This window comes from Doryrhamphus excisus, linkage group LG6 (genome assembly GCF_037039965.1).
Source record: "Doryrhamphus excisus strain RoL-2023G ecotype Guam linkage group LG6, RoL_Dexc_Guam_v1.1, whole genome shotgun sequence".
In the NCBI taxonomy this organism is placed as follows: domain Eukaryota; kingdom Metazoa; phylum Chordata; class Actinopteri; order Syngnathiformes; family Syngnathidae; genus Doryrhamphus; species Doryrhamphus excisus.
Window position 1 is genome coordinate 3,901,467 of NC_136362.1, and position 24,519 is coordinate 3,925,985.

At 41.3% G+C, this 24,519-nt stretch overlaps 1 protein-coding gene across 1 annotated transcript in view; it reads right to left on the reverse strand.

Annotated features, from left to right (window-relative positions):
- ccnd2a (cyclin D2, a) overlaps positions 1-24,519 on the reverse strand; it is a 145,229-nt gene that overhangs the window by 98,401 nt on the left and 22,309 nt on the right. The window contains exon 2 of the mRNA XM_078791168.1: positions 1,043-1,212. The gene's annotated coding sequence lies outside the window, so the exon portion shown is untranslated. The remainder of the gene's footprint in view (positions 1-1,042; positions 1,213-24,519) is intronic.

Consider the following 24,519-nt stretch of genomic DNA (forward strand, 5'->3'; position numbering starts at 1 on the left):
CGGGCACCTGGACTGGTGGCCAGCCAATCACAGGGCACATATAGACAAACAACCATTCACACTCAAAATTATACCTATGGACAATTTGGAGTGGCTAATTAACCTAGCATGTTTTTGGAATGTGGGAGGAAACCCAGGCATGCATGGGGAGAACATGCAAACTTCACACAGAGATGTCCGAGAGTGGAATTGAACTCGGGTCTCCTCGCTGTGAGGCATGCATGATAACCACTTTACCACCGTGCAGCCCACTGACCTATTTATTCCATCCATCCATTCATTTTCTATGGTCGCGCAGAGATGTTGGAGCCTATTCAAGATAACTTCCTTTTACTGGTCGAACACTCACATTCATACCTACAATTTAGAGTAACAGATGAATCTAACGTGTCTTTGGAATGTACTTGTAAATATGCAAATTTAATCGAAAAACATGCTAACACTAATCGCGGCATACGCTAACCAAGGTTGCACTGTATATTCCAAACACTTCTGGGTTAAATATGTTACTTTTTAGGGCCTGACAACCTAAAAAGACTTAATTGTAAGAATCCTAATTGTTGTGTTTATTATGAATATTCCTGTCACTTTATGACCGCCAGTTTGGAGTACTAACGGTACACAAAAAAAGAACAAAACTTACAGAGGCAGAAAATCCCAGAACCCGGAACTGGGCCATATTGCTACATTTCCCCTTCAACCCGCCACCAGTTTGACGGATTGACTTTAAATCTGGAATAGGACGAACAAAACAGTCAGTTCTAAAACCGACTATCTGTGATCGGACCAGCTGCAGACAAAGACTCGTATTCTGCCGAAGTCACCCGACAGACTTTGACCAAATGAGTCCGAATAATAAGCATGGATACTAGACAGATGGCCACGTCTACAGATGACTGACACAAGCCAATGACAGACGTGGTGGAGCCTTCGATATGAACCACCGGGGGCAAAGCAGAATCTAATGACATGGAGGCAAGTGGAAACCCTCCCGGGCGTACAATCGTGATTTCATTTTAGAAATGATTCAGACATGACTTACATTTTACATCTGCTCAGATGCGACATCGCTTCATTGCTGGTCCACATCCACATAACGTCTTTTGTGTTGCAAGTTGGATGGTTTGTGCAAATACAGCACTTTCTGGTGCTTGCTTGTTCCACGGCATGATTCACTGTGAGGGTGGAGTGTTCGGACTTCTGTCTCGCAATCTGTAATAAGACATAACAAACACAGTCAAAGCAGGTTCTACAGTGGTTTAAGGTGGTTTAAGGTGGTTTAAGGTGGTTTAAGGCTACAGTCATTGAAGGTTCTGTCTTCCCCACACATTTGACATCCGGTGAATGAGGATTCTCCTGTGCCAAAGCCACCCGGCCGAGCCCACCCTGCCCCTGGCAACGACACAGTTGACAATTATTATCTACCTCACTGCCCTTGCTAACAAGCTGACAGGATGGCTAGCATCTGTCTGGCCGGGTAACACCATTTCTGTCTCCAAGACGTTCAATGGCTACCAACCCCAACAGTTCACAGCAGACTTTTTTTTGGTTTCAGTCATGGTAATAATCATTTAAGTTTATTTCGAACACGCATAAGTTAAGTTGTGTCTTAATTTGGGCCAAGAATTCATACAATTTTCTTATATTTTCATTTTTTGACTAACATAGACCGTATTCAACCAGTAAACATTCATTCATTTTCTACTGCTTATCCTCACAAGGGTCGTGGGGGGAGGGTGGTGCTGGAGCCTATCCCAGCTGTCTTCGGGCTAGAGGCGGGGTACACCTCGGACTGGTCGCCAGCCAATCCCAGACAAAAAACCAACCATTCACACTCATATTCATACCTATGGACAATTTGGAGTGGCTAATTAGCCTAGCATGTTTTTTTGGAATGTGCGAGGAAACCGGAGTACCCGGCGAAAACCCACGTATGCACGGGGAGAACATGCAAACTCCACACAGAGATGGCCGAGGGTGGATTGAAATCGGGTCTCCGAGCTGTGAGGTCTGTGTGCTAACCACTCAACTACCGTGCAGCCAACCAGTAAACAGTGATCATTTATTATTATTAATTATTAATTGATTAATGACGGCGGGACGTTCAAACTGTGATGTAGCGAGGGACGACTGTATATCATACATCCAGATTTTCAACTTTTTCCTGATTACGGAATACTGATCGGCATCATGATTTTTGGCTAAACTGCCTTAATTATGCTTTCAAAGTACAAATCCAGTACACTTTGTCCACTTTGGCTCACACTACGAGCAAGCCCAACTCTTGACAACTAAAGTGGAAGTGATGAACATTCAGGAGTTAAAAATACGCTTCACATCTGCGCACTGTACACGACTACCATCCGAGTACATCTGACATATTTTCCAAGTACATTTTAATTAGTCTGTTTAGAGGTTTTGGGATTGCGGCAAGGAGTGGATAATCCACTCCTGACCTATATTCATCTATGGTGAGAAGCAGGAAGAGGGAATTGCATCGGGATGTTCAAAGGCAACGTCATGCATTACATTTTTTAAAAGTAGAACCCAAGCCAATGGGAATGACTCCATGGATCTTGTGGCGTCTTCCATGTTCAGCCATAATCAGGCTGACTGGTCACACGGTCCTGCGTATGTTCAGGGAAAGATCTTTTGATCGCTTTTCTGATGGTTTAACACATGCAATCCTAAAATCTATACCGGGGGGACAAATTGATTAGAGGATTTGTACTTAATTTGAGTTTAAAGTGTCCTTGTCCTTGATTGAAGGTTGATCAATTGATCGTTTGGGGAGCCCCTGAAGGCGGATTTACGCTGCAGGTGACATAATGTTTTTCTCCCATGTGGTACAGTTCGGATGCGAGTTATCTATAATAGTGTGGAGTTTTTTTATTTGGTTCAGACCTGACCACGATAAGTCAATCCCCAAAAGTAAGATGCCTTATTAATAAATGGAACTTAATTGTTCTGTATCTTCGCACTGAAGCTATGGAGATGCGGTATTGGTTCAGTGGGTGGATGTCTTGTGCTATGTTATTGGCTATATGAATGATGGACCGGTTGTTCAGTTCTGTAAGGTCATTGGTGGGGAACCCTGACGTACATATACAAAATACACTACCGCTCAAAAGTTTGGGATCACTTGAAAATGTCTTTGTTTTCCAAAGAAAAACACATTTTCATGCATTTCATAAACAAATAAAAATGAATCAGATGGTTTTCAAAGAACTATCTACATTTTTGCATAGAGGCCAACTATCAACAACAAGTTCATCATTTTATAAGACTAATCGATGATTAGAAAAGCCATCTAAAAATCTAAACTAAAACTCAAATCTCTTACCATGCTTTTAACTACTCCCTTCAAAGAGCAGCACAAACTGGGTCTAACAAGGACAAAAAAACGCTGCGCAACTGACAAATATCTGAGAGTGTGTAGTTTAAGACAAAGACAGGTCGTCACCTGGCAGCTGCACTAAATAGTAGCCGTCAATCACTAGTGTCAGTATCAACAGTGAAGCGGTGACCTCAGGACTTCGGACTTCATGGCGGGATTTCCAAGAAAAAGCAATTTTTGGGGAATTTTTTATTGACTAAAACTAAAGTTTGTGTTGCTTATTTGTTATGTACCTCTCCGAATAAAGTCATCTACGCTATGTACGTATAAAAGGTGCCGATGATCCCAGGTTCTGCTGTGTTTCTGTTCATGAAGATGCAGACTCCTTAATAACCCTTCTTGCAGGCAGCCATCGACAGCGCCAAAACATCAAAGCTCGGAAGGGTGCCGCATTCCCAAAGTCAAAATGACTATTTTGTCTGAGCTTGGATGAGATCCTAGATGTTCTTGACATCCATGTCAATGAAATAGTCGGGCTCATTCACACAAACTAGCTCCTTCCTGGCTCAGCTCGCTTGCTTTCACAAGATCCAACACATTGAAAAGCACACTAGTCTGCGAAAGAAGAGGATCAAGGGCAGGACGAGCTGAATAAGATGGCGCTGCCAGGTTTCGGGATTTCCTTGATTGCAGAACTGCTTGAATTGGCACAACAACATGCTAGGTTAGCATTAATAGGCTTATTAATTATAATAGGCTGTTTAATGTTGTATCCTTAAGGGTCACGATGACGAATGTGCTCAACCAATGAAAGATTGCAGTTGCAAGTGGTGAAACCTCGGTTTTCATACGACCAGATTTGGTTTTCAGTGAAAATTATTGACAAAAATTAATAAACTGCGTGACTCCAAGATGTGTTCTTTTTATCGAGTATGGCTGCAAAAAAATATCCCATCAATGGCACAAAAATGCAATAGTAGGAAACATTATTGAATTCAACACAAGTCTTCAATAAAGGTGAAAATTACGTTTCATGTTCATTCATGGCTGCACGGTGCATGAGTGGTTAGCGCACGGGCCTCACAGCTAGGAAACCCAAGTTCAATTCCACCCTAGGCCATCTCTGTGTGGAGTTTCTTCTCCCTGTGTAAGCGTGGGTTTTTTCCGGGTACTCCGGTTTCCTCCAACATTCCAAAAAAATAAAAATAAAAATAAAAATAAAAATAAAAATAAAAATAAAAATAAAAATAAAAATAAAAAAAATAAAAAAAATAAAAAAAATAAAAAAAATAAAAAAAATAAAAAAAATAAAAAAAATAAAAATAAAAATAAAAACTCTCGGCCTCGTGTATGCGTGGGTTTTCTCCGGGTACTCCGGTTTCCTCCAACATTCCAAAAACATGCTAGGTTAATTGGCCACTCCAAATTGTCCATAGGTATGAATGTGAGTGTGAATGGTTGTTTGACTATATGTGCCCTGTGATTGGCTGGCCACCAGTCCAGGTGCCCGAAGACAGCTGGGATAGGCTCCAGCTGTCGGCAGAAAATGAATGAATGTTCATTCACGTTTTTCATTGTTTTCTGCCATCAAAACTATAATTTCGGAATGAACTGAAGTTGCTGTCTATTTTGGTTATGGACTGAATGTTCGGTGATAACTTGCTATGTAACATATGTACATGTTTGTTGCTAGCTAATAATAGCGCTTTAGCAAAGTTTCGCTAGTAACATTTATCATTGAATGTGTACCCTATCATAACCACAGGCGGAACCCGTTATTAACGCTTTAAATTTGACAGCCCTAATTCCATCATTAGTCGACTATGAAAAAAATCCAAGGAATCAGATTCAACTATGAAAGTCCACGGACGAAGGCTTTATTTCCCTGTCTGTGACACCCACTTGTTACATGTCACTCTCATCTCTTCTTTTCTTCCGCTTGCTGACCCCAGCATCATCTTGAATATTCATAACTTATCTCTGATGAGCATGCTAAATGGGTGTCAAGATGATTTGGCCACATGACAGAAAAGTGGCTCGTCTTTGATAAGCGCCGACTTCAGCCCAAAAAAAGTAGGACAAGACGGACGCAGAGAAAAGAGACGTTGACCTCGCAGGGTTTTTGGGGCGCACGCTTGAACCAATCAGATCTCTGGAGGAAAACCGTTGGAGGTAGGAGCGGGCAGCAATAGAGAGGTCAGTAGGGGGGCAGACCCCTGTGGTGGTCCCGGGGGTGAAAGTCATTGTCACTGGGCTTTAATGGGTCGCAAAATTCCTAAACTGACCAAAACCTGTGAACGATTGAGAAACGAAAGACATTTGTGATTCAAATGGGATCTCTAGGGGTTCAACCGGGAGGTATGCAGTTGGGAAGAATTCTCAGAGGAAACATACAACATTCTCCTCTAGCCTCAAGGATGAACCAAGCACTTTCCTGAAAATTTTGCATAAGATAATAATAATAATAATAATACATAATACCCAAGTCTTTATTTATCATTCTGTTTGTATTATTTGCATATGCTACACATTAAGCTAATTTCTCTACGCAACAGGCCTTTAGAGTAGCCCAGTTTTCTTACCGGTAACACGTTTGTGCTAAAGTATGCTAACTTGTTTAGTTTGTGTGACTAATGCAACAAAAGCGCTTGTCTGTGTAGCATTATAGAGTGTGCATAAAGGAAGCAAAATTTCCCACCACTATCAGTGGGTCTATCAGAGTTTTGGTAGTCTTCTGAAGCACTTGGGAATGTGACCGACCACAGCGGAGGCGGGCCGTGGGTGGAATAAATTCGCGGAAAGCATAAAATCTAAAGAAATACAGCTGGAATAGGTGCAGATTCCGGAAGATCTAGAAAGAAAGTTTCACTTTTAAAAATGGAGGCTAAGCAAAGTTTGTTTTGGATCCAAACTCATTTCAAGACCGGATGAAGGAAAAACATGGCAATATGGAGTTATTCCGACAAGTGGAAGAAAAACTCGGGGAAGTCGGTACCACATGATGTTGATGTTTACGTTTTACTGGGCATGCCCCGTTGACTATTCTGTTGGATTATAGCAGGAGATTGGAATATTCCTTTCCATGTATACCATTGTTTTCGGAAAGATTCCATTCGGAAAGAGAAAAACTAAACGTGGCTAGTGGAATTTGATTGGCAAAACAATCTGCCGCCCCTTCCCCATTCCCAAGTCTCAGGCTGCTAATCGGACCGTAAACCATAACCCACAAACGTAAATGCCTCAGGCGACGCAGACTGATACTTTGGCTGGTCGTTGCTAATTAGCGAAATCGCTCGTTAGGTGTAGTCTCATCTCAGTTTATGGACCGAGTTGTTTTCTCCCCATTTAACAAATAAAAGGTCCCGTGGGAGGTTTTGAGGAGCGGCCCTACAGGGATTGTTGCAAACTTATTTGGCCCAACCGTCCCGTCCCTGGAGGGTCTAGAAAGACCACCAACCATCCTGTCCTCCGATCTGCTTCTGGCATCTAGCAGCCACAGATATAAAACACTTGACGGAAGCCTGAGAGGAAATCCCAAACCTGCTGGCTAATCTTCACTAAATCTGCCCCCCCATTTGGTTTTATCTGCCTTTGTTATCAGCGCCGGGTCCGGAGAATGGCAGGGGGGTCACAAGGGTAAGACTTATTTTCCAGGGGTGGGGGTTGGGGGGGGCAGTCGCGCAGACAAGGGGCCTCCCCTTACTCAACTCTTCAACCCTCCACGCTGCACCCCCCCCACCCCACCCCACCCCGCCAACTCTGATATTTTTGGAAGTCTTTTTTTCTTGATCCTGTCTTTTCTTCCATTTTCCTTTCCTCTAAAACACAAATAAATGTGTGATGGATGACTGAGCAGAGGCAACACCTCCCCCATCAATCTCCAGCCACTGGGCTTTGGGGGGGGGGGGGGCAGGTCCCTTTACAGGCCTCCACAAGACCCGGCGGCGTGCCCCCCATGTCTCTCACACGGCTACTGAATCCACGCCGACGCATGCGGTGTGATTAGCAGAACAATGTTCGAGTCCGGCGACTCCATATGCATACGACGGCACCGAAACCACACTGTATAGAACGTCACATGACCTCCTGGACTTGAGCGCACGAGTTCGTGTACAGCAGCTTGTTCATCGCTAAACGCCACATGGGGGAAGAACAATGGAGCTGGAAAAACAAGACAATGCGTAGAAGTCGTTCAATTCCGTTAGTGCTACACAGAGACATTCTCGCTCTCTAAGTCGAAGAGCAGCGTGGACCGGGATTGAATTCCAGCCGAGTGTCGTCACTGGGAGCAAAAGGGAAGGCAGGGAAGTGGTTTGAGAAGAAAAAAGAAAATCCTGGTATAAGCGTCTGGATACGTTTGTGGGTGGCTTGGTGGGTGGTGTTCCCTCCATTCGCTCCCCTGTTGTGTGTTACGCTGCCTTCAGGGGCAGAGAAACCTTACATTTACACACACAGGAATCGTGTCACATTTATGGACGATCGGAAATCACAAAACTCTTTAAAACTGAATGTACCCAAAAATTACAAGACGGTCGTACTGGCTTCCTACGGCTTTAGTAATCTTTAACATTGTGTGACTGTTAGAAATAATAAAATGTCATATGGGCTGCACGGTGGTTGAGTGGATAGCGCTCAGGCCTCACAGCTAGGAGACCCGAGTTTGAGTCATGAATGGAACAACAAAATTAGGCAAATCCTGAATTTTTAAGGCCTATGGAATGGATTGAGTAAAAAAAAAAAAGAAAAATATACAATAAATAAAAATAAAAATAAAAATAAAAATAAAAATAAAAATAAAAATAAAAATAAAAATAAAAATAAAAATAAAAATAAAAATAAAAATAAAAATAAAAATAAAAAATAAAAATAAAAAATAAAAATAAAAAATAAAAAATAAAAATAAAAAATAAAAATAAAAATAAAAACTCTCGGCCCCGTGTATCCCGTTTCCTCCCACATTCCAAAAACATGCTAGGTTAATTAGCCACTCCAAATTGTCCATAGGTATGAATGTGAGTGTGAATGGTTGTTTGTCTATATGTGCCCTGTGATTGGCTCCCACCAGTCCAGCTGGTCTTCTTAATTTGGTCTAATTTTCTTCTCATAATTATGACTTCATTCCCATAATATTTTGACTTTATTCTCATTACATCAGAACTTTTTTTTAAACCAAATGTTCAAAAAAGTCTCTGATTGGCTGGTGACCAGTCGCCCCAAGACAGCTGGGATAGGCTCCAGCACCCCCAATAGTGTTGGACCTTATAGCTAATACATGCTAATAGCTAATACTTGTATTATACGTATGTACTCTGATGTATTATAGCTAATACATCGTATAAAAGGACACTTAGTTAGTTAAATTAGTGTTGAGTGGCCTTGCCCAGAACTCTAAATTCAGTAGTTATTTACACTTTTTAATGTTCCAGAGAACCTCAAACTACGACACCAGGCCTACTTTCGATATTGCGGTGATCCGATTCCCATAACGCGACTCCAAATTAAACTCTTGTTTACATTTTTGTGTGTCGAAAACAGACAATAACTTTGTCTAAAGTGATGCCAAACATTGTTTTGTCTCTTCAACAATATTTTGTTTGTTAAAGTTATAGCTATATATGATATGTACTTGAAAGACTGGCATCAAAACCCAAAATAAACTCTGGCCATAACATTAAAATGTGTTTTTGAGAGGCACAACGCACACACATGCATAAGCATAGCAAAGCGAGGCTAACTAACAGCTGTGAACATTTTCCATTTGAAGACTAACATTCTTGTGTGCTTGTGGCCCTGCACACTCCAGCAGGCTTCCTCTCAGCTCCGTGTGGTATTTGTCCCGAGCTAAGATCCAGGGAGCGCGGCGGCGCGAGCTGCAAATTTTCCCAAGGATCCCATCCTGCCGCAAGATGCCCTCCCTCGCAGCAGAACAGATCCTACTCGCTCTGATCTCGCTCTTAGCTTCCGCTACGTTTGGACCGCCTCCTCATTGGGACATCGTTTTCATTAGGAATCTACTCCCGATAAAAGGATCTCCGATGACCGCCATTCATGGTCATGTTTGGAGGTTGCAATCGGAACTGTCCTGATTCACATGTTAAATACTTCATATCATAGAATATTTCAACAATCTTAGGTCCTAATCTAGCCTTCAGTTTAAAGATGATCCTCAGTGACAACATGATGTTTTGTGTCTGTAGCTTTAATGCTAATGAGCTGACTTTGTTTGTCTGCAACAGAGTGTAAAGCTCCAAGAACCGCTAAGCTAACTTCTCACTGTGCAATAGATTCCGTGTATCATACAACATACAACATACAACAACCCAGGGTGTGCAGTCAGGGCCTTCTCTGCTGGCCTAACCATCACCAGAATTCCTTATTCCTCAGAATTCATTCATTTTCAATCACAGGGCACATATAGACAAACAACCATTCACACTCACATTCATACTTAAGGACAATTTAGAGATGCTAATTAACCTAGCATGTTTTTGGAATGTGGGAGGAAACCGGAGTACCCGGAGAACATGCAAACTCCAAACACAGAGGGTGGAATTGAACTCGGGTCTCCGAGCTGCGAGGTACTTGAAGGCCCAAGTACCAAGTACCGGCTGTGCTGGAGGAACCTATGTGTGATTCCTTTTCCTCTTTCCCAATCTCAAGGGAGTCATCCAAGGGAACCGTTTTGGAGACGGATATTTTGAAGATAGCCGTGAGGATCCCGGGAAGAATCCTTCCAGGAGTGCATGACGGCTTGGCAGAGGAAGCTGGGAAAGTGTGTTAGACTCCACGGGGATTACTTTGAGGGGGGAAAACATGGAGTTTGAAATACCGAGTATCCTGTGTGATTCCAGTCATATCTTATGGAAGTACATCTTGGTGGTGCTACCTGGTGCTTGATGACCCCTTATAGGCTGGTCATATTTGTAGTACTGATTTAAAACTTGGGTTTTCCAAAGTCCCTGTTGTATAATTCCTTTATCGACTTTATCGAAAAATTTTGCCTCCGTTCATTGTACTACACATAACAGTCTTCGATTATAGATGATCAACTACTGGATATGTCAATTAATCGAGCTTTATGTGACAATTTGGATTTCAAACATACCCAAACTCAACCGTCATCACAATCACTCAGATATGCGGTTGGAAAAAAGTCTGAAAAGTATTTCCCTCCTCTTACGGTATCTAATCCTTCGCCTCTGAAGATCTCGGGTCTCCGGTTGTGCGGGTAACATAACGCTTGGGCCTGGGTCGGTTTCCGCAGATGTTAAGAGCACAACAGCTCAGCACAAGAGGGGAGCGAGGAGGAAGTGCTGTTATCGCCAGCTGGCTCAGTCAGAGCCGTCTGCAGGAGCGGCGACAGGAACACGTGGGTGTGCATGTAGAGGCCCCCCAGGTCTGGGGGGGCAACGTGCACCTATTCTGGTTCTAGGTATACTAGAACGTTACGTTAATGTGGTTTAGACGCATGAACTGGTTTTGTTTTTACTTCAGATGACCAAGCTTTCATTCATTCATTTTCTGCTGCTTATCCTGTTCGGGGTCACGACTTTGGGAAAGAGGCGGGGCACATCATTCCGACATTACCAAGTATTATTTTGGAGAAGTACACTAGTACTCACTCTGCTGTGCAGATGTGCCGTTGAATTTTTGTGTTTGCTTGTCTCTCATAATATTACTACTTGCAATAAAATAAAGGTATTTTTTCATCAATATGTCAACGTTCTGCTGCTAAAACTACATTCGATTTCCTCAGAATATTATAATTTTTTTCTGGTAAAATATAAACTTTTTTGTGTTAAATAAATTTATTTTTTATTTATGTTGCAGTTTTTTTCCTCCAATGAGTGCAACTTCCTTCCTGCTAATTTTCTTCTCATAATTATGACTTCATGCCCGTAATATTTTGACTTTATTCTCATTACATCAGAACTTTTTTTTTAAACCAAAGTTTAAAAAAAAATTACAAAAAAAATATTTTTTATTTGGTTTGTTTTGTTTAAAATTATGAATTAAAAAATAAAATTTTATTACTTTAATATTTCAACTTTATGCTACTAAAATCACAGTATTTTTTTAATTTATAATATGACTTTTTCGCTTAACATTTAGATTTTAGTCGTGTTTTTGTTTTGTTGTTAAATTGTATATTTAGAATGTGTACACAATGTGTACACTCGTGCCACACTTTGGACACCCCCGACTTATTCAATGACAAATTCATAATATAATAATAATAATATAATAATAATTCATAATCACCAAAAGTCCCACATCAACATTTCCTTCCTCTCATATGCCAAAAAATGCTATTTTTAGCATGGCCATTATTACAGACAACAATAAAAGCGATTGTCAGCATCAACACCTGACATCATCTCGCCCGGATACTTAAAATAGATGTTTGATGCCCGAATGCAGATGCACCTCTGCCAGAGGACATCATTAAGAGAATGGAGCTCCTGTTAGGGAAGGCGATGTTACATAACCCATATCCCCCCCGCAACACACACACACACACACAGTTCCTTCCTTTGCACATGTTGCAGACAGCGACTGCCATGAGCTGACTGAAAAAGGGAGGGGGGGCGCAGCGGGGGTGCAGGACCCTTTGGATGATCAACTCGAGGAGAACGAGCAGGCTTAGTACACAGAGTCTCCAGACAAAGAACGTTTGGTCTGCTCGCCCATCTCACCATAAAACTATGTGAACAAAGACAAATATTGCTAATAATGAAAGCAGCAAAAATATGTTTTCAATATTCCATGAATTGCCTATGCTTGGAATATAATCATTTCCAACGTGGATGGGCCTCACCCCCAGCCTATCCAAACAGGAAGTACAATACACTACTAACAAAACAAGCTACATGCTTGGTTGCCATAGCAATGCTGTTGTACAATGTTGTACACAAAATTCATAACAAATGACAACATTTCAAAAAGTTTCAATGCCGGCTTTTTTGTTTATACGTGTTTACACTAGCAGCAGCTACACGTTATTCTCGGAGGGAATATAATTGATTGTAGGACAATCACAGGATAAGTCATCAAACCTGGATTTAGGTTTTCTTCCAACTGCTTAACAAGTCATATAGAGTATCTTCTGGAGTACTTTTCATAAAACACTGCTCAGACGAAATGCATTATGAGAAAATTATAAAATAGTCGGGAAGAAAGGGTCATTTTAAACTCGTATTGGTATGTGTTTGTAGATACGCCTTTTGAGTGATAAGTTGCTGTGTGATGAGTTTAGTGTTCTTTGTAAGATGACGCTCTTGAGTCAGACAACTATATGAACTAGCTCTTAGCCTGGCGCTAGTAAATTATGATTATTATTATTTATCATGATAGGGTGAAAAGTACAACAACCAAAGTATTGCTGAATTAAGTTTTTTTTAACAGCATGACCAATAATATTGTTGCCTTATGTATTAAATCTCCGTTAGTCAGATCCCTAATCCAATAAAAGTTCATTCAATTAAAGATAAAATTGGAAAAAAATGGTGTGAAAAATGAAAACGAATAATTTCACATGGTTATAGATTATTTTATGGTATTGTTTAGAATATATGACTTTTTAAACAAACCCAGAACCAGCAGTCCAGGCACAGTGAGGGGTAACTACCGCTAGCTACAGAGACAAATAGCCAACATGAAACTTTACCACGGTATGGCGTTCAACTTCTTCTTTTCAAAAACTTAAAAAATTTGGAAAAATGCAGAGTAATATAAAGAGAAATTATATTACTCTGCATTTTTCCAAATTTTTTAAGTTTTTGAAAAGTTTTTTTTTCCCCCAAAATTTGAAAAATGCAGAGTAATATAAAGAGAAATTATACTACTCTGCATTTTTCCAAATTTTTCTAGTTTTTGTAGAAATTTTTTTCCCAAAAAATTTGAAAAATGCAGAGTAATATAAAGAGAAATTATATTACTCTGCATTTTTCCAAATTTTTCTAGTTTTTGGAAAGTTTTTTTTTTCCAAAAAAATTTGGAAAAATGCAGGGTAATATAAAGAGAAATTATATTACTCTGCATTTTTCCAATTTTTTTAAGTTTTTGAAAAGTTTTTTTTCCCCCCAAAATTTGAAAAATGCAGAGTAATATAAAGAGAAATTATATTACTCTGCATTTTTCCAAATTTTTCTAGTTTTTGGAAAGTTTTTTTCTTCCAAAAAAATTGGAAAAATGCAGGGTAATATAAAGAGAAATTATATTACTCTGCATTTTTCCAAATTTTTTAAGTTTTTGAAAAGTTTTTTTTCCCCCCAAAATTTGAAAAATGCAGAGTAATATAAAGAAAAATTATATTACTCTGCATTTTTCCAAATTTTTCTAGTTTTTGAAAAGTTTTTTTTTCCAAAAAAATTTGGAAAAATGCAGAGTAATGTAAATAGAAATTATATTACTCTGCATTTTTCCAAATTTTTCTAGTTTTTGAAAAGTTTTTTTTTCCTAAAAAATTTGGAAAAATGCAGAGTAATATAAAGAGAAATTATATTACTCTGCATTTTTCCAAATTTTTCAAGTTTTTGAAAAGAAGTTGAACGCCATAAGAATAGTAGAATACTAGAATAGTGACACTTAAGAAATAACACACAGCCTTTTCAATAATACTATTCGTTTTAATAAAACCCTTTTATTAGTTCTCCACTGTTTCATTAAGTGGCCCTTGGTGGAAAAAGTTTGGACACCCCTTCCACATGCAAAACCCTAATCAAGCGTCTCCATGACTAAATCACAAAGTTTTTTCGTAAATGTTATTTAAAAAATCGGTCAGTTCCAGATTCCTACAAGCAAAGACTGATCCTCAATGGGCAATTTTTTTCGTCCATATTGTGCAGACGTCACGATATGAAAGGTCTCGGTCGGGACCGTCTGACAGGAGTGGGCGCATTTTGTGTGAGCAGCTCATTCATTGCTGTGAAAATAGAATGCGGTGATGCACATGGACTGAATTTCTCTTCCTCTTTCTCTCTGAAGTGCATTCAAACCATGTCAAGCAACTGAGAGCTTCATTATGCTGCCAGGGGGAACACATCCTCTCTGTGGCTGCATCATCTCTCTGTGGAGACTCTCTGGTTTCTCTTTGCAGTGACTAACTGGGAATGCACCTTGCCCATCCCTGGAGGACCACCGGGATGCCACAGCACGTGTCCACGCATCGTCTATTGAGAGTCTGGGAACTCATGGGAAAATATACTTCCGCCAGGCAACAATATCTTTCTTTTATTCCCCTCAAGTATCAACTACTGCTTAGTTGGGGTATTGATACGCTGCCTACCCGTTTGCACACCTATGAGGTTGTACTAATTTGACACTGAGCAGCCGCAGTCAATGGGATGGTGATGCAGAAGTCTACAGACTGAAGATGTGCAATACTAAGGTTGTGTTACTTTAAGATGCTTGTTGTCAAAAGTAGAGTCAGTGAATGCATCGTGTTCAGGGTACCGCCGTATACTGATTCGTTTGGAGTCGCTTCCCAATCCCCTCAATCAAAATGCCTTACAAGAACAAAACATAAGCAATAACCGTCTGTAAGCATGCTATAGAACAACTCAAAACCCGTAACAAATACTAGCAGCACCATACAATTACCTAAACAATCGCTTGCACTCCCTTAAGGACTTTCCCAGACAAAAGTACTTGGTTCCGAGCCCCCTCCCTGGCCTGCAGTGCTGTGCTATCATATCTGGCCTCTTTGTGCACCGGGGGATTTCCAGCCACTGAAACGGTGAGCTTGTTGGGAATGGGCAATCAACCTCTGGGCAGTTTTTTTTTTTTTTTTTTTTTTTACCATGTGGGAAAATAGCGGTAAATGTTGCGCCAGATTCACACTTTGACAGTGGACTCAATCTTGGGATCTATAGACCGTTTGTCAATGTCCAAATGTCCTTTTCCAAGGTCAACAAACAAACAAAAACTACAAACAAATGTAGTCATCATGTTATCAAAATAAAGCAAGTTTTACTTTCATTCATTCAGTTGCTGGAGCCTATCCCAGCTGTCTTCGTGCAAGAGGCGGGGTCCACCCTGGACTGGTGGCCAGCCAATCCCAGGGCACATATAGACAAACAACCATTCACACTCACATTCATACCTATGGACAATTTGGAGTCGACAATTAACCTAGCATGTTTTTGGAATGTGGGAGAATATGCAAACTCCACACAAAGATGGCCGAGAGTGGGGTTGAACACAGGTCTGCACGCTAACCACTTGGTCGCCGTGCAGCCACAAGTTTTACTTAATAATCACATTTTTTGGGTAGTACCTGTATTAACATCAATATTAACTTTTACTGTCAACTGTAAAAAACACATCATCCACTGTCTAATGAAACTAAATAAAACTAAAATAAGTAAAACATATCAGTCTTGTTGAAGGGAAGTCGACTTAATGAATCATGCTTTTTAACATTATTCTCAACCTTCATTTAACGTAGCATGTTTTTGGAATATGGGAGAATATGCAAACTCCACACAGAGATGGCCGAGAGTGGGATTGAACTCGGGTCTGCACGCTAACCACTTGTGCACCATGCAGCCACAAGTTTTACTTAATAATCAAATTTTTGGGTAGTACCTGTATTAACATCAACATTAACTTTTACTGTCAACTGTAAAAAAACACATCATCCACTGTGTAATGAAACTAAATAAAACTAAAATAAAGTAAAAAATATCAGTCTAGTTGAAGGGAAGTCGACTGAATGAATCATGCTTTTTAACATCATTCTCAACTTTCATTCAGTGTGAAAATACCAAAAAAAAAACCAAAATATGCTGAAATTGTGCAACTTTATGTGCATTTGTGTGGAGATGTTTTGAGAGTACAATATCTGGCGGAGCAGATACAGTCGCAGGACTTGGACAAGGGGCCCATTACAGGGCATTTGTAACGTCACATAGTGCAGCGTTTGTACAAGCAAAAAGCTAATCACGAGCATCAGTGCCTAAACGGCTAAAAAAACACGCAGGGTCATCGGCCATTAACGAGCAGACAGAACGTTAATCAGATCTTCCCGGCAAACGCAGAAAAACCCCAGCTGCACACAAACCATTCTTCTCCGAACAGACTCGTAATTGCAGGGAGACAGACGGACAGATGCGGCTTACAAAACATCTCGTGAAGAGGAAATGGCCGCCATTTGGCATGTACAGTACAACAGATGAATGGCTTTTGTTGAGGGGTTTCACCGGGCCCGGTTGACAGAGGGCTAAAGTCAGTGCTCCCCGGCCCAGCAGACAGACCAGACAAAGACAGACCAGTGTATTTCACCCACGGGTTTTTCTCTAGGGGCCTTTTCACCGCTAATCCACCGGGCCTGAGAGGAGCAGCAGGACAGGTCAGTAATACCGCTCCACCTCTGCGGAGGCCCGAGACTTTGGCAGCATTATGACGCCGGATAAAGGATCGAGACGCTGCCTTCTGTGTCGCTCAAGTCGCTCTTGTTCGCCTGATGCTGATCCCTGACATCGGACCGTTGGAGGCGAGGCTGGCAGGTCAGCGGCTCAGTTTGACGGCCAGGTAAGCTTCTGTAGAGCCTGCTGTTCCTATAGTCTTCCCTGGCTGGACACTCGCACCACGGTCTGGCTGTCGTGACATCCCTAACTTCCATTCAATCTTTGTCCTCCATTCTTTCCCAGCTCTGGACCATACTTCTCCGTGGGCCGGAATCGTCCTGAACACTTCCCCCCCCCAAAAAAGCGACCGATGCTTGTGAATCAAAAGCACTCAAAATATGTCACATTCCACGCGGTACCTATCTCTGCGGCGGCAGGACTTTCTCACAGAACTTAAACCCTATTTTTCTTTCAATGAGAGTGCTCCATTGTTGTCCAAATTGTCCATCCAAACCCTAGCAACTTCCCCAAATTGGTATGCTGTAGGAATTCCGGGGCTCCGCTGCCAACTGGAGCTACCTGGTAAAGGGGATTAGGACTGCTTTATACTTTGGTCAAGAATGCGGAATGACTGAACTTCTGACCAAGTCAGACAGGCTTGACATTCAAAGCCCTGATGCCTTCGACCGCTGATGCCAGTCCCTCCAAACACGCAAAAATAATTCAAGAATATCACATATTGATGGATTTAAAACAAAAAATGCATATTTTGTACAGCATAACCTGGTATAAATATACCATTATGGGGTAATACCTGCACTTCTTAATATAATCATTAGCGTTAAACTTTTTCCCTGGAATCATTTCATCACATACAGATGCTACGGACATTATCATTCCTTCAACAACTGGAGCAATCATCAGCATCAAGCGGAAAGAATGCACACGCTAACGATGTTCTGCTATAAAGGTGTACTCAAACTAGGCGCTAGTGCTCAAGTTCGGCACAATTCGGCAAGATCGGAAAAGGTGAACACGCAGTTTTTTAATAACACATTTCATCATAGAAACAGATACAAAGACCCAAAAACAATCCAAAAGTCAAACTGATGACATTCGCATGCAGAATATTGACAAGTCATTAATGGGATTGGTCATCGTCAGGTAATTAATTGGTAATGAATGATCTCCAAAGTCAACAAGATCGCAGTAATACTACAGAATAAAGTCATAGTGAGACTTGGACAACTGATGGACAGCTAAACGTTAATATTTGGATAGCGCAGTGAACCAGAAGCAAAGACCGACATCTACAACTTCAATTCTAGTATTTGTTCCAGGAAATGGTGTTATTTTATTCCCACTAGTCTATTGTCTTTATTTAGTCGTGTGATTCTTGGCTGCCTTGCTTTCGGGTCTGGATGTTTTTTTTGTCCAGTAAGATTTTGGCTTCAGTGCGTTGCTATGTCAATGTAATTCGCCCAGGGCCTTCAGAATCAGGAGTGCTGCCCCAAGTTCCATTCACGCTATTAGCAATGGAGCTGTTTTTGGCTAATCAAACTTCCGATTTCCACCCTTTGATTGGTTGATCAGAGAAAAAAACTTTGTTGCTTAGTACTGTCAATGCAAATATGGTAGGGGACACAATCTGTACTGAAAGATCTCCCTGTCTCCACGCCCCCACACGGGGACCCCGATCCACTATTTGAGAAGCACACATACGGTACTTTCAAAATGTTTATCGACACAGACTGTTACATACTGTCAAGTTAGTCAATGGGATTTTAAAACACTCGAACGGGGACTACCGGGGACTGCAGACCAACACCTAATGCCCTCCTCCTGGCACCAGGGGCCACTGAAAGATTCCTCAGGCCTGTGAAACCAGCCGGCTGTGCACAGGGTTCAAAGATTCAGCAAATTCCAGGGCAGCTCTCAGGGGAGAGTTACTTTGTGAGTGGCCACAAAGTCCTCCAGAAGTCAATATATATACGAGGATGGTAACATTGTAGTATTTACCAAACCAAAGTACCGTGTGGTTTGAGAAAGTCGCATCATCTTATGCATTGTTTGTTGAAGGAGAAACTAGCAAAATATTAGATATTTGGTATATAAAGTATCGTATACTGAACTACATAGTTGGTACCCGGATGTCTTTTGAATTAGGTGATGAGAGACAAATAATTTCCTGATCAAGGATGTGTGCGCTGGGTGAGGCGGCCTGTCCAGATGGACCAAAGGCCACAGTGGACGGAGTGGGGTCACAACAGAAACCTTAGTATCAAAGGCGAGCGGGGTAACCCCAGAAATGTAGCACTTCCAAATAGCACATGCAGGAGTATCACATAAACTTAACCTGCTGTCAGAACGGCCGCCTGGAAGGAAATGACTTGAGGGTCGTGACCTTGATCGCACAAGTCAAATGTTGGTGGCAGCGCTTTTTCAAGTCATTTACACGGTCCCGGGCTCGGCGTGCCAGATGGCTGTAAAATTCGAGTCCACTTTTGAGTTGATGGAACTCTCTGAAGACCCATGTTCTGTTCCGGCCCGCATCACCGGGGCAGCAGGCTGACGCCCAAGAAAGATGGCAACTGTCGCAGGGTGACCACACACGTAGACCCTTTTCCCACAATATAGTTTTGAAATCAAAATGTTTAATTTAAACAGTTGAAAACATTTAGCATTTCTTGCTAACTAACTAAATTTCTTGTTTGAAATTTGCACAAGACAAAATTATGAGGAAAGTTTTATTCTCTGGCGGAAAACAAACAAGGAGATCCCACCTGAGATGTTTTTTTCCTGGAACATCATGATCTGGGCTGCTTTTCCCTTTAATGGAACAATGGGGTTCCGTGTTGTGCAGGGGTGTCAAACGGCTGTTGGCTATGTGGAGATGTTTTAAGGGGCCATCATTCATGACTTAAGGCCCTCATCTGTGTGCTAATGTGTGCTAATTTTTCAACAGCACAACTCCGCCTGACGTCTTCCAGAGAAATAACGTCACAATTTTGGACAAAAGTGCCATCTTCCAATATTCCTATTAGCGTCCTGGAAACAGTAGCATCAATCACACCCATTATTGAGGTGACTACCAAGAATAGCACAGCTACTTTCTATTTTTTAGGGGATATACTGAACTATAGTCTTAAACTTTTGATCAGTTGACGAACAGCCTACTTCACTTAAATGCTTGTATGCAATAAATTGCTCAAGAAGTAAAAAAAAAAACCCAGTTGCTTCACATTCCTAGAAATCCTCCCAAATACAAATACCAAGAACAGGAAGTGCATGCAGTCGTCACTGTGTTTCCATTGTACTGTTTGGTGGCCGTGACAACCAAACTTGTACGTACATGACATTTCAACTACAGGTTGCTGGTAATATGAAGCTTTTTCACACATACAAAAAGTACAGTGTAAAAATACACAGATAACTTCAACAAAATGACGGTCATTAGAAATTTGAATGAATAATTAATGGACAATGTCAATAAATTGTATGGTAAAAGTCAGATTTTTATGATTTCCCACCATCCCACCTTTCGAATCTCTCATCCTGACAACACACCTGAACACATCTTCACGTTCCTCATACGAACCCAAAAAGACTTTACCATCTTGGCTGAGAGCGTTCAAGGGAGACTGCCTGCTTAACGGTTTAGCAGATGGCTTCACACCTGTAGGTCTCAAAGAAAGCAACCAAACCCTAAAACCGCCGCAGTCGACATTTTAAAACAGACTCCCAAACACGCCAGACGGCATATCAAATTGAAATAAACAAAAAACATCAAATGACCGTTGTTTTTCCGCAAATCATAACAGGCCTTGCTGCCAACTGCTCAACTCGTTTTTGTTGAAACCAGACACACAAAAAAAGTGTCAACACTGCAGTGGACTGATTCTTTATTATAACATAAATGCGTGTATACGCCGCTTGTTGTCATTTTGCAGAATAAATCAAAACTCGTCGGCTAGTACACAGACGTTGTTTGTCCTTTCAAGATTCCGTGAAAATCCGTTATGTTGGACAGTTAAATTGTTCCGATGTTTGCGACCCCACTCTTTGTGCTTTCACACCTGCTGTTTTGTGTGGGGATCATCAGTCTCATTGGGGTCGCTTGTTGACAAATGGCTTTCCAGTATGTTGCTAACAATAAGGACAATGAGAAGAAAGCCAAAGTGTCTGCTTGATGAACTTATGGAGAAAATGGTCAATGAAACTTCTTTTTTTTAACATTATAACAATAGAATGTATAGTCTTTATTGGAATTCATCGGAGTTGATAGTAGAGCAGAAGTTTGGGGGTACCATTTGTGGCTTTTTTTATTGACCCACGACACATTCTAAAGTTGTAATAGAATGAAAAACAAAATAACAAGTAAAGTTGGAATTAAGTTGTGGAAAAAGTTCTAATGTTACAAGAATAAAGTCATAATTCTGAGAAGGTTGGGGGCAGCAGAAACGGTAAAACCAGCTGTCGTTTTTCCAAGAATAAAGTCAAAATACTGTATTAAGTCATAATAGAACAAGAAAAAGGATTGTGCGAATAAACCCGTTATGAGGAAAAAATAATTATCATAGTTATTTTAGTGGCATAGAGTTGAAATATACACAAAATATCAAAGTGGCCCATTTTTTCACCCCTGCAGCACAAGTCAAGTTTAGTCCGGTTTAGTCCAGTCATTGCACCTTGCTCCATTACAACGTCTTCATGGCGGAGGGTACACAAAATATAGCATCCATTTTTTTCAAAAATACCAGCTACCGAGTCCAGAACCTAAGGACTGACAATTTGAAGTCAGTATTTTGAATATTTTTCAATTATCTCCTAACAAACCATCGGGAACTAAGTTGCCGTGAGTCACGGTCTTCTGAAGATTTGGAGGTAACGATAGTTTCAATTTGAGTAGAGCGACCATATTTTCTTTACCGAAAACCAGGACACTTGGCTCGACTGTGAGATACTGAAATGAGACGTGACGTTTACTGAAAAATGCTTAATAATTTCAGTACTTTTAAAGTAGGCCTCATCTGTATGGATGGAAAATGATTATTATCAACTTTATGCAAAGACAGAACCCAAAATGTTTTATCATGCCTAAAATAATACCTCATTGATAAGTTTAAAAAACAAGAAATTATGTATTTCTAAAAAAAAAAAAAAAAAAAAAAAACAATACAGGAAGACAAAAAGGACATGTCCTGAGAAAACAGGACATCTGGTCACTGGTTTTAATTGGCACATTCTAAAGATATTACCAAAAAATAACAAAAAAATAAAATAAAATTATACTGTATATTTATAACATAGACATTGCTCGAGTCCCCCACCCCCCCCCCTCCAATTGTGTTATACTGTTTGTAATTTTGATGATGACATTTTTCAAACTTTTATTAGTTGACTTTTCTACTTTAGTCTAAATGCCATTTGACTCTCACAGGAAGTGAAAGCAGTCTTAGGAAGCCCAATGAAATACATGCAGCACTTCCATCTTAAGGTCACCAGTGGGTACTGCAAGAAACCAAACACCTCAGTTTCTAATATCTATGTTGGAGTCCACCGTTTCACGTCGTCGACACATTTCCACATTGCACAAAAGGACATTGATTGTATGTGTGCAGGCCACGACAAAAGGAATGAGGGGAAAAAAATGTGCATTATCTGCAAAATACGTTCCATCAGTGAGACCATTGACACAGTTGCTCTCAAAGGAATCTAAGAGGTCTGCATGTCATTGACCAGAGGGTTCCTTCCAGGACAGATTGCTTGCTATGATGCGAGTTTTGTTCTGAACTGTGAGCAGCCCTATTATCTCCGAGCACATGCTTTTACCACCCGACTGGCAACAAAAAAAGTTTGACCGCTTAAAGCTCTCTTGGAACCAAATCAGACTGAATTTCCCATGAAGTTTTCCGCGGCGAAAAAGTGATTTCGACTGATTGCAGCACATTAAGTGGCCGGAGAAAATAACCCTTCCACCGAGACAAAGGGAGTGGAGTGGTTTATTCTGGTTGGGAGATCTCTTAATCCTTAACCTCGGACAAAACTTCCTGATTATATCTATATAGCCTTTCCCGAATCACGAGTAGGATGCAAAGTGCAACTCGGGTCAGTTTGACGACTTCAAACGTGACACGACTTGAACCATGGCAATCATGTAATAATAATGGATTTGATTTTGCGGTGCTTTTTGAAGGCACGCAAAGCGCTTCAAAATTACGTGGCTACGGCCCCTAAGACCGCCACCGAACGTTCATTCACAGAACTGGTCAAGCTGGGTGAAGCCTAGGGACTGGGTGGAGAAATCGAGGATTGAGGATTGAAACGCCAAACTTCCGATTTCTGGACCACCTGCTCTACCGACGGAGCCACCGCCACCCAAACGTGGGGCGGTTTTAGCAGTTTTAGTATCAGGTGCAGCCTGCCAAAATAGAACCGTGTCCGGTCCGTCCTTGGTTCACGACACCCATAAATGAATCAAACATACATTCAACCTCAGTGATTTGATTCGGGAAGACTAGACCCGCTCAATAATACGTAGTCACCAAGGGTGTCACGAGACATTTATTTCACGAAACGAGATGACGCATGAGATTGGGTCTACAGGAACGAGTCAAGTTGAGATTTTGACTTGACTTTTTCAAAAAAGTACAATGAAAAAATATATATATATATATGACAATATATTAAAATCTCCTAATTTCATTTCTACTACCGCACTCTGTGTGTATGCTACCAGCCCCGCCTCCACCCACTGAGACAATACCGTTGTTCGATGGCACCGATCCTCCAAGGTTCTGAAACCAACGCACAGAATGAAACCTCTTCCTGCCTGTTTATGGCAATATATTAATGACGGAGTTTATGTTTTATTTTATTTATTGTGTGGTTAAGTTATTATCGTCCCAGGCGTCGTACCCATGACACATTTTTTTTCTTCTGAACAAGAAACCTTGTCATGTTTTAATCTTGTGAGATCTTGTGTGAGAACCACTAGTATTCACCGGAAGCTACGCTACACGAGGACAATGTCCTGCCATGCCCTGCAATGTCCTCCGTTTCATGGCCTCCGGTGGCCGTGCGCAAAGGAAAAGGAAAGACACAACCATGGAAGTGTAGCGACAAAACAAAAACAGGAGAAACGCAGTTATATCCTTTAACGTGATAGGATCCGCTGCTATCAAACTTGCATCTTTTGTGTTACCGAGGACCTAACCTAGGACTTCCTGTACAGTGGCCATGTTTGATTTGATATATGGATTATGGTACTTTATGTATCGGTGTGCTCAAGCCATCATGGGTGTCAATTCTGAAGATTTCCATGAATTTAGGGTTTAGGGTATAAAAGCAGTGTTATGGAAAAGTAAGTAGTACAGTAGGTGAGGTGTCATCCAAATACTCCAGCATCGGTCCTGGTAAAGTACAGTAAAGAGATTCAAGATGAGGGGGTCGAGGGGATCAAGGAGTGGAGAGATTGAGCGTAACAAGCAAGCACACATAAAGCCTTTCCCCCCCCCATCCCTCCCAAACCCCCCCACCAACCCCCCCCCCGCCTCTCCCTCTCTTCTTACCATTACAGCAGCATTAGAACCTGAGCTGCTCAACTGTTCCAAGATGTCAGAACTACAAAGCTCCCTTGAATGAGGGAATGTGGGGCCCAGGGTGGCGAGGGAGTCTGGAACAGCTGGCCCAGTGGTGGGGCCTCTTGTTCCCTCGCTTTACAGCCGCTAGCGGGCTGGGGCCGGACAGGAGCATTTGGTCGGTGAGTTGGATGTGAAGGAGAGATCTTTTGGGAGGGACGGCAGGGATCGGCCGCTCCAGGTGCTCCGGACC